This window comes from Rhinolophus hipposideros (genome assembly GCF_964194185.1).
Source record: "Rhinolophus hipposideros genome assembly, chromosome: X".
In the NCBI taxonomy this organism is placed as follows: Eukaryota; Metazoa; Chordata; class Mammalia; order Chiroptera; family Rhinolophidae; genus Rhinolophus; species Rhinolophus hipposideros.
Genome location: NC_138046.1, coordinates 33035431 through 33047883, shown reverse-complemented (window position 1 = coordinate 33047883; position 12453 = coordinate 33035431). Strand labels below are relative to the sequence as shown.

At 37.9% G+C, this 12453-nt stretch overlaps 1 pseudogene across 1 annotated transcript; it reads right to left on the bottom strand.

Annotated features, from left to right (window-relative positions):
- Positions 1-8663: 8663 nt before the first annotated feature.
- Positions 8664-9184, bottom strand: LOC308494993 (high mobility group protein B1-like; annotated as a pseudogene). The gene has a single exon. The product of its transcript is annotated as a high mobility group protein B1-like (transcript).
- Positions 9185-12453: the final 3269 nt, after the last annotated feature.

The window sequence follows — 12453 nt, the reverse complement described above, 5'->3', positions numbered from 1 at the left end:
CATGAATCGGTAGTCTCTCATCTAGCAACTAGAAGAGCACTCCTGAGATACTGAATTTCTGACTGAGATCTTGACCCTTTCTACCGGGGTGCCAAAAAAAATAGATACAAGTGGACACATTGCTCAAGTAGTAGTTTGCCGTAATCAAAAGTGTCTGGATGCTGATGGTAACCACCTTGAGCACCTCTTGTAATTGCAGAAGTCAAACATGACTTGTATTCATCTTTTGTTATCAGCATATATTAAATATTACAATTTTAATAGTTTTCCTTTCTTAAAATGTGTATACATGTCACACAGGGTGGCATGTGGGGTCTCTGGTCCCACTCCCTGCATAAGAACGCAGGACATGGTGAGGCCTAAAAGGAACACCCATGGAGCCATAGATAGGGGAGTCATACCACTATATTCTCACTGGCAGCTGGGTTGGAGACACAGGAACAGGAGCCACACTATCCACAACCTGCCGTCTGCTTCTCTCTGCCAGCCAACCTCATTTGCTAGCTGCAATCCACCGTGCTAACTGCAATCCGCGCTTGCTAGCTCAGCCACCATCTTCTTGCTAGCCCCCATTTTTGCTGCTAGCGTAGCCACAGCAGTTATATTAGTGGCCAAAAGCTCAATAGTTACAGCTGATGGCCAACTAGCCACAACTGATGGCCATCCAATCATAGTTGATAGCCATATACTACCTGAGCCAGCACCTTTCCACGTGAGGCCGAGAGCCTGGAAACTGCACTCCTGGCTCTATCCCCACAATACATGTTTTGGCACCGTCTGTATTTGAGGTCCAAAGTTATTGTAACACGTTGGGATGGATTATGATGGTTTTGGCCCATTACAGGAGTGAGGAAAGGGCAACAAATCTCCTGAGATAAAAAGCACTATGATAGTAAAATAGGATTAGACAAGGTGGCTGGCCTCTGCACTGGGGGTCCTGTGGTACAAGGGGGAGTGGGAGACATTTCTGCCAAGTCTTTGAAGCTGCTTATACCAGAATCTGCCTCAAAACAGCTCCTCCTGGGGGGCATGTTTAAACTAAACAAAGATCCATGTGTAGGAAAACACTGGAAGAGATACGGCCTACTTTATCTTGAAACATTTATCTGGGGCAATCATGTCCCATCGTCCTTGTGGGCCATAATCTAGCCCATCAGTCAAGGTTGTATAGTGCTCTCAGGGAGTGTATCTGATATCCTTTTCTAAGGACCCCAAGATGAAGGCTGAACTTCCTGTCAATATGGGCACATAAAAACTCATTCATAATAATTTGAACATTAAAAGAAATGTTAAAAATTTATATCCTGAGTTGGTGAAATGGGATGTACTTCTTGCATATGATATATATCTATATCTATATCTATCTATCTATCTATCTATCTATCTATCTATCTATCTATCTATGTGTCTATGTGTCTATCATCTATCATATATCTATCTCTATGTTTTGCCTCTCCCTTCTATTCTTAAGAGCAAACACTGTTATTTGATCACAGCTTTCTTTCCCATTAAGCCTGCGCATATCTTTTTAATCCTTCTGTCATTAGTTAGGGTTTCTTGGTTGGAGGTTATAGAAAAGCTTTTTAATAAATTTTTATCTAGCACTTACTATATGCTAGGCAGGGTTCTAAAGGCTTTAAAAATTTATAAATTTACACTCTTAAATCAACCAAAGAAGGTAGAGTTATAATCCCAATTTTACAGATTAACCAAAAAGATTTTTTTTTTTTTTAGTATGGATTTGGGGGCGTCTTACAGAACCCAAGTTCCTATATATAAGTTATCTTTAGACGTAAACTGGAACCATGGGATAAATACTAGTTGCTTTCTCTCTCTACCACTTGTTTCTGCTCCTCTTTGTATCTGTTTCATTCTTCTCTCTTACATTAGACCAGCTTTCTCTTTCTAGTCCATATGTAGGAAAATATGGTGATTAATACCACACAAGTTTTACATGTTATGGATCTGACCATCTAGAGAGAGAAACTGATCTCTCTCTTAATTCAAAAATCCCCTTAGAAGAAATTTGTTAGTTTATTTTGGTTTAGGTGTTCAACCCTGGACTCAATCTCTTGGGGATCAACTTTTGCTAATTAAATGTGACTCATAAAAGAGGGATTTACAAAACCACGGATAAAGGGCTACACATCACATTTTAGGATCATGCAGTTCCCACTGATACCATGTGGATAGAGGAAGGGAAAGGAAAAGTCCTTGAAATGAAGTATTGGGAAGATATTACAGTAGCTGTCTACAACACCTTAACTCAGCATTCCACTTGGCTTTTGTGAAGTGATCAGAATTGGTACATGGTACTACTTGTCATTTCTGCTCTGACTTTCTCCCTCTACCAGTACAGGAAATGGATGTGGTAGTGTCATTTAAGCTCATTGCATTGGCACAGAGGGAGGATTGCCTATTTTTCCCAAGTTGTCCCCTTGTTCTCTGACCCTGTAGTCCTTTCCTGCTCATATCCACTACTTCTGAACTTTGTCCTGCAGGTAAACTCAAGTCAATTGAGTGCATTTTCAATGAGCTTTTCCTAGACATGGTGACAGAGCTGTTATGGACAAAGGAATTGCCCCCCAAAGGGATTGTGGCAATTAGAGGAGTGAGGCTGGGTGGAGGAGTCATTAAGAAAGTTTCTCTGTCTGGTAATTTAAGCAGGACCTTATAGGGTACTAGTTAGGCCCAGAAACTGAATTTTGTCAGAGATACTTAGAGGCCAGTAATATCCTGGAGATGGACTCATGCTAACCAAATCTAAATCATAAGGGGTAGAGATACAAAGTCAGAAATCCAATATATACATTTTCAGGGATACAGGTAATTGCTAATCAGACAGCAGTTTGCATGTCAGCCAGTCAAGCCAGACTTGAAGGAAGCTTAATGATAGCAGAGGGTTGTTTGGGGAACAAAGAATAAGAACTAGGGTAACTTCTTGGATTATCTCAATATCATATGCCATCCACCTGTGATAACCCCACCCTAGGGATACATCAGAGAGCAGGGACTAAATACTTATATATTTGTATGTGAGAATAAGATTTATTGCACAATTGAGAAAAAAAGAACATCGAGAGTTTCTTGTTCTTTGACTCACCACCTTCTAGATCTCCCCACTAACCTCCCCTTTGGTTAACACGTCTATCTTCAGCTTCAGTCAAATTAATATGCAATGAGTTATCAGCAGTATTACCTCAAACCAGTGTTCTGAGAAAGGAAAATTGTTCTGCATGATGATAATTGATGGTTGCAGCTAAAATTTATTTTTCCATGGTCAACATGGAGTTGCACTTAAATAGATTTCTTTTCCATAGGACTTCTCAGGGCCTTTAGTGAACAAATGAGTACTGTGAATTTCCAAGAGAAAGCTAGAGACCGCAAATTTATTTGACAACTTAGTTGTATTTTTCAAAAGAAGTCATGAAGGCAAGTGTATTAGTTTCCTATTGTTACCATAACAAATTAGCATACTTAGTGGCTTAAAACAGCAAAATGTATTATCTTACAGTTCTGTAGTTCAGCGGTCTTAAAATCAAGGTATTAGCAGGGTTGTGTTCCTTCTGGAGGCTCTCGGGGAGAATTTGTTTCCTTATTTTCTCCAGCTTCTAGAGGCAACCCACATTTCTTCTCCATCTTCAAAGCCAGCAGCGTAGCATTTTTAAATCCATCTCCTTCTTCCTCTCCTCCCCTCCACACTGTCATCACATCTTCTTCTGACTCTGACACTCTTGCCTCACTCTTATAAGAACTTTTGTGATTACATTGGACCCATCCAGGTAATTCAGGGTAATCTTTTCATCTCACGATGTTTAACTTAATCATATCTGCAAAGTCCTTTTTGCCGTATAATGTAACGTGTTCATAGGTTTTGGGGATTAGCATGTGAATATCTTTGGGTGGGGGCGTCATTATTTTACCTACCACAGGGAATGATGGTAAACACTGGCTATGGTATTAATTATGCTAATACAATCCTACAATTCTGTGACTATGCTGAGGTCAAACTTCATTGGATTTGGTGAGTTCTTGACATTTCTCGCTGTTTAGAGGTTAGAATGGGCCACTAGAGATCTCACAGAATTCTCAGAGGGTACTTATTACCTATAGGATATAATGCTCTGTCCTTGTGGGGTAGTGGCAAAAGTTCTTGGGTGGAAAAAGAGGAAGGGCTTGTGCATTGAAAAAGGGGACTTTCCCCCAAGACAACTTCCCAGAAACATACCATTCTGAGACCAAAGTCATGCAGAATTCCATGGCAATGCGTTAAAGTTACTTGTTTAATGGAAAGTAGAGATAACCTTCATTTGAAATGGAAATTAGGACTCCAGAATGTCTTAAATGAGAGTGTTACCTCTCTGGGAAACCCCCTTCCACTTGTGAGCAAGAAAGTAAGGCTTCAAGTAGGTGACCTTTTTCTGCCACCTGATGTATTTGTGACAGGTGCTGTGCTGTGCTTGAAGAAATTGACACCCAAAGTTCCTTACTTTCCGTAGAGAAAATTAGATTTTTCTTCCTCTAAGGATATTTTACTGTATTTTATGATGATAGTAATAGTTCTTGACTTTGATCTAGTTTCTGTTGAGTATGGGATCCCCAAAGCTGATGATGTCACCAGGAACCAAAATGGATATTGAGTTATTGAGATTCCATTATATCCTGCTGCATTGACAAAGAATAGTAATTTCTTACGCACTGGTTATGCTGAAGATTCCTTTGCAGAGGACAAGTAAGTTAGATTGTTGAGAAAATTTTCTTATGAAGTTTTGGGTCTGCTTGGAAAAACACATCCTAGAGGATCTCAGGCATCTCTTCTTTCTCACCAAATCTCAATAGCCTTTTCTTAATTTCCATGTTTGTATTATATGTCTTCTTGGGAGAAGTGTCTGTTCAGGTCCTCTTCCAGGGAGCCAACATTTGTAAAGTTCCCCAGGCGATTAACCTGTGCAACCAAGGTTGAGAACCGCTGGCCTAGACCATTCCCTCTAATTTTCCCCTCTGGAGCAGAAGAGCTCCCATACTCCCTTAAGAACATGAGTGTCTGCTATAAGGCAAAATTGGGATTCTGTAAGTAAGGAAGAAATGAGGAATTGCTTTTTGGTAGGCAAACCAGAATGTCTGCCACAGTAACTAATCAATACCCATGATTCAACCAGCACTTCTGTATGGAGACTGATATTTCTGGCTTTGACCTCATCTGAGCTCCTGACCTATTTCTTCAATTGTCTCCTTGGCATTTCTACTTGGATTTTTTCGTCCACATCTCAATCTAAATTTGTTACAAACCAAGTGTTCCAGCCTGCTTCTCCTCCTGATGACATTATTTCCATCATGTGGTACCAGCATCTTCAGGGTATTTCAGGCTCAAATTCTTAGAATCTTTTCTTATTGCTCTTTTTATCCCAATTTTAAAAATCATCTCACCCTGTTTTCTCTCCCTGAGATATTTTAATTCTTCTCCACTATATCCCCATCTATCCTGGTTTAAGCTACCCTACGGCATTGCATGATTGCATTCTGTGACAGGTACCTAGCTGGTATCCTTATTTGTCTTTCACTTTTTTGGGTCATTCTGCATATCATTCATTCCTAAGATACTGCCTCTATTACATAACTTTGCACAATGCCTTTTGATGGTTACCAAGTTCCTACCTATTTTCAAGGTGCTTCACTTCAAATTTCAAGTCCTTCCCGTCTTTTAAGGCCTGGTTCAAGCCTCTTGGAGTCAGACATTTCTTGGTGAACTCCTGAGTCTACCACTTACTACTTGTGTTTCCTTGGCAATTTGCATAACCTTTCTGAGTTTCAGTTTCCTCATCTGTAAAGTGGCAATAATACTAGTTTCTACCTCAGAGGGTTATTATTAGGATTAAATTGTTTCCTTTTCTCCCTCCCTCTTTTCTGACCTCTTATATTGCCTTACTCTTTACTACATAACAGCCTTTTATTGTCTTATGCCCTGTACCCTGTCCTCATTGTTTCATAGATATAAGTATCTGTTCTACCCAACTTTCTAGTAAAGCACTTTTAAGGGCAGGCACTGTATAGTTGATCCGTGAATAATGTGGCTTATTCAACCCCTGTGCTTGAAAAATTGGAGTATAACTTCAGTTGGCATCTGTGGATTCCAAACACAATCAAAATACTGTTTTCCATCCACAGTTGGTTGAATCTGTGCTTGCAAAACTCAGGGATAGGGAGAGCTGACTGTATATTGAAAAAAATTAGTGCAAAAGTGGACCTGTGCAGTTCAAACCTGTGTTCTTCAAGGGTCAACTCTGCTTACCACTTCTCTCCTGTGCCCTCCCAAATTCTCCTATTGTATGCTAAGCCAGTGTAGAAGTATTTCACAGATGCTTGCCAATTCTGTAAGTATTAAGTAGCACAAACTAAAAAGAAGTACTATAGTAGATGGGAGGAAAGAACTGTCTACAGCTTAAGGGGATGCAACGCCCATGCAGAGTTAGTTCTTTTTTGTTACCTCCCTTTGTAGTCAGCAGTTTCCATACTTGGTTCCTGGCATTGTGTTTCAGGTGATCTTATTTGGATGGAAGAACCTCCATCCTAGTTTCTGTTGCTTCCATTCTTGGGGCAAGGTGGAAGCCTGATTTGCTGTGGCTCTGAGCTTGCATTTATTGGCCTGTTCATCAGTGGCTTTGGCTTCTGGTAGGGTGGGATGATTTATGGTGTGTGGTTATGATCTTCTCATTTGAATCTCTATTTGGCTGTTGCATCTAAATGTTACCAAAGTTGTCAAAAGGTGATATTACCAGCGAGAATAAAGAAAAATGTGACTTGGGGCAGCCGGTTAGCTCAGTTGGTTAGAGCATGGTGCTCTTAACAACAAGGTTTCTGGTTCGACCCCCCACATGGTTCCACTGTGAGCTGCACCCTCCACAACTAGATTGAAACAACTACTTGACTTGGATCTGATGGGTCCTGGAAAAACACACTTAAAAATAAATTAAAGTTTTTAAAAAATTAAAAAAAAGAAAAGTGTGACTCTTTGTTGGAGAAAAATGTATCATGTATTTTTTGCTCTGTGGAATCACATGGTTTTAGTTTCTTTTGTTTAATTGTTTCGCTTTTGATATCAATTGTGGTATTCTCCTTGCCTGGAATCTATTTAAACCCGAATCTATATAACTGGAAATTGAGTAGAAACAAAGTTTGGGCAGAGAATTAGAAGATCTGAGTCTGTGTGCTCCTTTAGCCAATTACTCCTTCACTGTGCCTCAGCTTCCTTATCTATAAAATAGGAATGATACCTGCTCTATCTCACATTGATGTGGAGAGAATAACTTGATTAGCTATGTGAGCACACTTAGGAAAGTGAAAAGTCTTAATAAATGTAAGAATGTATTATTTTAAATGGAATTTCAACATAATCTGGCTTCAAGGGAACATTCTTTAACTGGCAGTTGGTAAATTTGCTTTTGTGATTAAGCATAAGATTTATATTATTGTCTAAATGTATTTAATGGCTTCCCAATGCTTCTCCTTGCAGTTTTTTGTAGTTCTGCATGTGTGGTGGTGGTGGTGGTGGTGGTGGTGGTGGTGGTAGTGGACTTTGGAAACCTGTACTCATATGATTTTACTTTGTCTGGTCATACATCTGTGGTTTATTTGGAGATTCTTTTATTTCTACTATAAGGAAATCACTCCTCTCCCTTTCCACTTGCTGGTCTTAATTAAAGTCATAATTAAATTCATTTTGAAATATAATAATAATTAACATCCTTTGAACACTTACCATATATTGTAAACTGGTTTTAGTCAATTTGATTTTATTTATGTTTATTTATTTGGAGATAATGGTAGCCATCAAAGAAGTTGGAGTTTGAGATGGGTAAAGGTTATTTACTTTTTCACAATCTCTCTATGAGGTTATAATGAGAGCAAGTCTTGGATTAAATTTTGTCATACACATTAACTCTATTAAATGTACATTCATTAATAACAGTGACAAAAACAATTTATGCAACCTATTCTGTAAGCTTGATAATGTCCCAGAAATCTGTCATTTAAAAGGCTTTGACCACAACGTGCATAGAAGGGTCACAGGAGGAAGGCACAACCACATTTCAGAAGCAGGATTAAAAAAAATTATTCTTTTGATTGAGGTAAGATTCATATAACACCAAATTAACCATTCATCATTTATTTTACTAATAAAAAAATTGTATTTACTTAGAAGCATTCAGAATGTCAACAAAACAGCTGCATTTTTTTTTTGTAATTACAGAATGGTATTTAGTTAACAGAACAAGAATTATTTTGTATAAGCTGCATTAGAGACAAATGAAGATGAAAAAGCTACCATCCCTATATATAACTAATTTGTACTGTGTACCAACAAGGACCGGCTTTAAATTTCCATGCCAATTTACAACCCCCATATTGTACCAGACAAGGTTAGTGGCTATTGAAAATACCACCAGGACAGGGCTATCTAAAGACACATTTGGTAGTGTGTTAACTATACAAAAAAAGACACTACAGTTTAAAAACAAATCTTACACAGCCTTACATTTCAATTTTTTTCTTTAAATGGAGTGAGTTGTGTACAGGGGAGTTAAATGCTTTATAGACAAGAAACAAAATACTGTGCTAGAACCAACTTATTCATCATCATCTTTTTATTTATTTTTTATTTACTTTTAATTAAAGTTTATTGGGGTGACAATTGTTAGTAAAGTTACATCTTCTTCTTCATCGTCTTCATCTTCCTCCTCTTCCTTCTTTTTCTTGCTCTTTTCAGCCTTGACAACTCCCTTTTTTGCCACATCAGGCTTTCCTTTAGCTCAGTATGCAACAATATCCTTTTCATATTTTTCCTTCAGCTTAGCAGCCTTCTCCTCATAAAGCTGCTTATCATCTGCAGCAGTGTTATTCCACATCTTTCCCAGCTTCTTTGTAACATCACCAATGGATGCTCTCCTTTGATTTTTGAGCGATACTCAGAACAAAACAAGAAAAAGGCCAAAGAAGGCCTCTTGGGAGTATTGGGATCCCTGAACTTTTTTTTAAATTTAAAGTAGGGCACAGCTCAGTGGCCCATCTCTGAGAAGTTGACTGAAGCATCTGGGTGCTTCTTCTTATGCTCCTCCCTGCAAGTTTGCACAAAGAATGCATATAATGACATTTTGCCTCTAGGCTTCTTAGGTTCTACTTTGCCCATGTTTAATTATTTTACCTCAGTGAGCACAGAGTTGCCCAGTGCCTGTCCAACTCACATTTGCCCTGGTACTGTCTCTCCATTCATCATTTTAAAGTGTACAATTTGGTGACATTTAGTGCATTCACAATATTGTGTAAGCATCATGACTATCTAATTCCACAACATTTGATAACCCTCAAAGAAAACTCTGTAACTATTAAGCAGTCATTCCCCACTCACCTTTTCCACCCCACTTCCCAGCCTCTCGCAACTACTAATCTACTTACTGTTTCTATAGATATACCTATTCTGTAAACTTCATGTAAACGGAATCATACAATATGTGACTTTTTGTGTCTGGCTTCTTTCCTTAGCAAACTGTTTTCAAGGTTCATTTATGTTGTAGTTTGTATCAATACATCATGCCTTTTTATGACTGAGTGATATTCTACTGTGAAGATATACCACATTTTTTTTTTAACCATTGATGGGCATTTGGGTTATTGCTACATTTTGGCTGTTGTAAACAGTGCTGCTATGAACATTCATGTGCAAGTATTTGGTTGAGTACTTGTTTTCACTTCTTTTGGGTACATATCTAGGAGTGGGATTGCTGGATCATATGTAATTCTGTTTAACTTTTTTTTTTTTTTTAAGGAGAGCACAGCTCATGCGGGGATTGAACCGGCAACCTTGGTGTTATTAGCACACGCTCTAATCAACTGAGCTAACCAGCCACCCCCTGTTTAACATTTTGAGGAACTGCCAAACTGCTTTCCATTAGACTTCAGCATTTTACATTTCCACCAGCAATGTATGGGGGTTCCCATTTCTCCACATTCTCACCAACACTTATTTTTCAGTTTTTTAAAAAATTATAGGCATCATTGTCGTATGAAATAGTATCTCATTGTGGTTTTAATTTGCATTTCCCTAATGACTAATGATGTTGAGCATCTTCTCATGTGCTTGTTGGACATGTGTATATCTTCTTTGAAGAAATGTCTGTTCAGATCCTTGCCCATCATTTTCATTGGGATTTTCTCCTTTGGTTCTTGAGTTAGACCTTTTTTGTTCCTCAATTCCTCCATTACTGCTTTCTTTTATGATTCATTGATTTTTTTTCTAGTGTACAATTTGATTCCCTTCTCATTTTTTCTTTTCTGCATATTTTTTAGTTTTTTCCTTAGTGGTTACCCTGGAGATTACAATTAATATCTTAACTTTATACCAATCAAGTTTGAATTAATACTAATTTAGTATCAATAGTATTCAAAAACTACTCCTTTGCAGCTCTGTGACCCTGCTTTGTGTTGTTATTTTCACAGATTACATCTTTATATATTGTGTGCCCTTTAGCATAGCTTTGTAATTATTATTTTATGCATTTGTCTTTTAAGTCATATGGGGACAAAAATGAATGCCAAAAAAGCACCACAGAGTTACAAATCATATATCCCGTATAACCAGCTTCTATATTTACCTATAGAAGATGGTTATATATAGTAGCTACTTCTACTAGGTATTGTTCTTCATTTCTTCATATGGGTTTGGTTTATTGTCTAGTGTGCTTTCATTTCATCCAGTAGGACTCCCTTTAACATTTCTTGTACAGCAGGTTTACTAGTGATGAATTCCTTCAGTTTTTGTTTATCTGGGTATGGCTCAATTTTTATTTCATTTTTGAAGGATAGTTTTTCTAGATATAGAATTATTGGTTTATATCATTTTTCTCTCAAAACTTTAAATATGATGTCCTACTTCCTCCATGGTTTCTGAAGAGAAATTAATTGGCTGTTAATCTTATTGAGGATCTCTCATATGTGGTGGGCTGCTTCTCTCTGGCTTCTCTTAAGATTCTATCTTTGTCTTTGTCTTTTGACAATTTGACCATGTGTGTCTTATTGTGGAGATCCTTGAATTCTCATGACTGAGTTTTGTTGTATTTCTCAGATGTGAGGATTCATGTTTTTCATCCAATTTGAGAAATTTCTGGCCATTATTTCTTGTAACATTTTTTTGTGCCCTCAAATATGACAGGTATCTGCTCTCACATTGGTTTTTTGGACAGTCTTTTCACTGACTGGAGAGCATATTCAGCTTTCTATCTTACCTCTCCCTCTTGGAATCTGTTTGTACATATGTACACACTGGATGGTGTCCCACAAGTCTCTTAGGCGCTGTTCATTTTTCTTCATTGTTTTCTCTTTCTGCCCCTCTAAATAATCTCAACCAATTTATTGTTAAGTTTGCAGATTTTTTTCTTCTGCTCATTCTTTTTTCTGCTTCCTCAATCTGCTGCTAAACCCCTCTAGTGAATTTTTCATTTCAGTTTCTATTTGGCTTTTTATAATTTTTATCTTCTTATTGGGATTCTCTATTTGTTGAGACAGTGTTCTATGGATTTCTTTTAGTTCTTTGTCCATGGTTTCCTTTAGGTCTTAGAGCATATCTGACAATTTATTTAAAGTCTTTGCTTAGTAAGTGCAAAGCCTGGGCTTCCTAAAGAACAGTTTCAATTATAACAATTTTTTTCCCTGTGGATGGGCCACACTTTCTTGTATCTTTGCATTCCTTGTAATTTTTTTCTTGAAAACTAGATATTTTGAATATTACAATGTGGTAGTTCTGGAAATAAGATTCTCCACCCTACCCAGAGTTTTTTGTTGCTTTTTGTGGGCTTTTCAAAACTGTTTTTGTAAAGCCTGTATTCTTTGTCATATGTGACCCCTGAAGTCTCTGTTCTGTCAGCATAGTGGTCAACTGGTTTTTTAACAGAGTTACGTTAAATGTCTAGAGCCAACAAAAGATACAAAGAAGAGAAAGTAAGGAATAATGAAACAGACTACATTCCTAGTCTTTGAGAATTGGTTCTATGTTGGTATACTCCTTCAATGCTTAGACAGGCTGTTTACAACTCTTAGTCTTTACTTCCAACTTGTATAGAGCCTGAAGCCTAGCAAAAGGTTAAAGTTTAGGGTTTTCTCAAGCCTTTTCTGAATATGCATCCCACACAGCACATGCATGTACATTCCTTGATTCCCTGGCACATATGGGAGATTTTAAAAGCCCTTATTCCCACATATGGCTCCTTTCTCAAACTCTTCCTTCCCAGGATCCTTGGTCTATATCTTGTCCCAAGTGTTGTCCCTTTCTTCAGACTGCTGCATCCACTATCTGTACCTTTGAATGCTTTTGCCCAGGAAACTGCTCTACCACTGGGAATTCTCTGGAATTCTCTGGGCAAAACAAAGAACAGCATTTGCTCTGGTCCTTGAGGGAAATGCCAA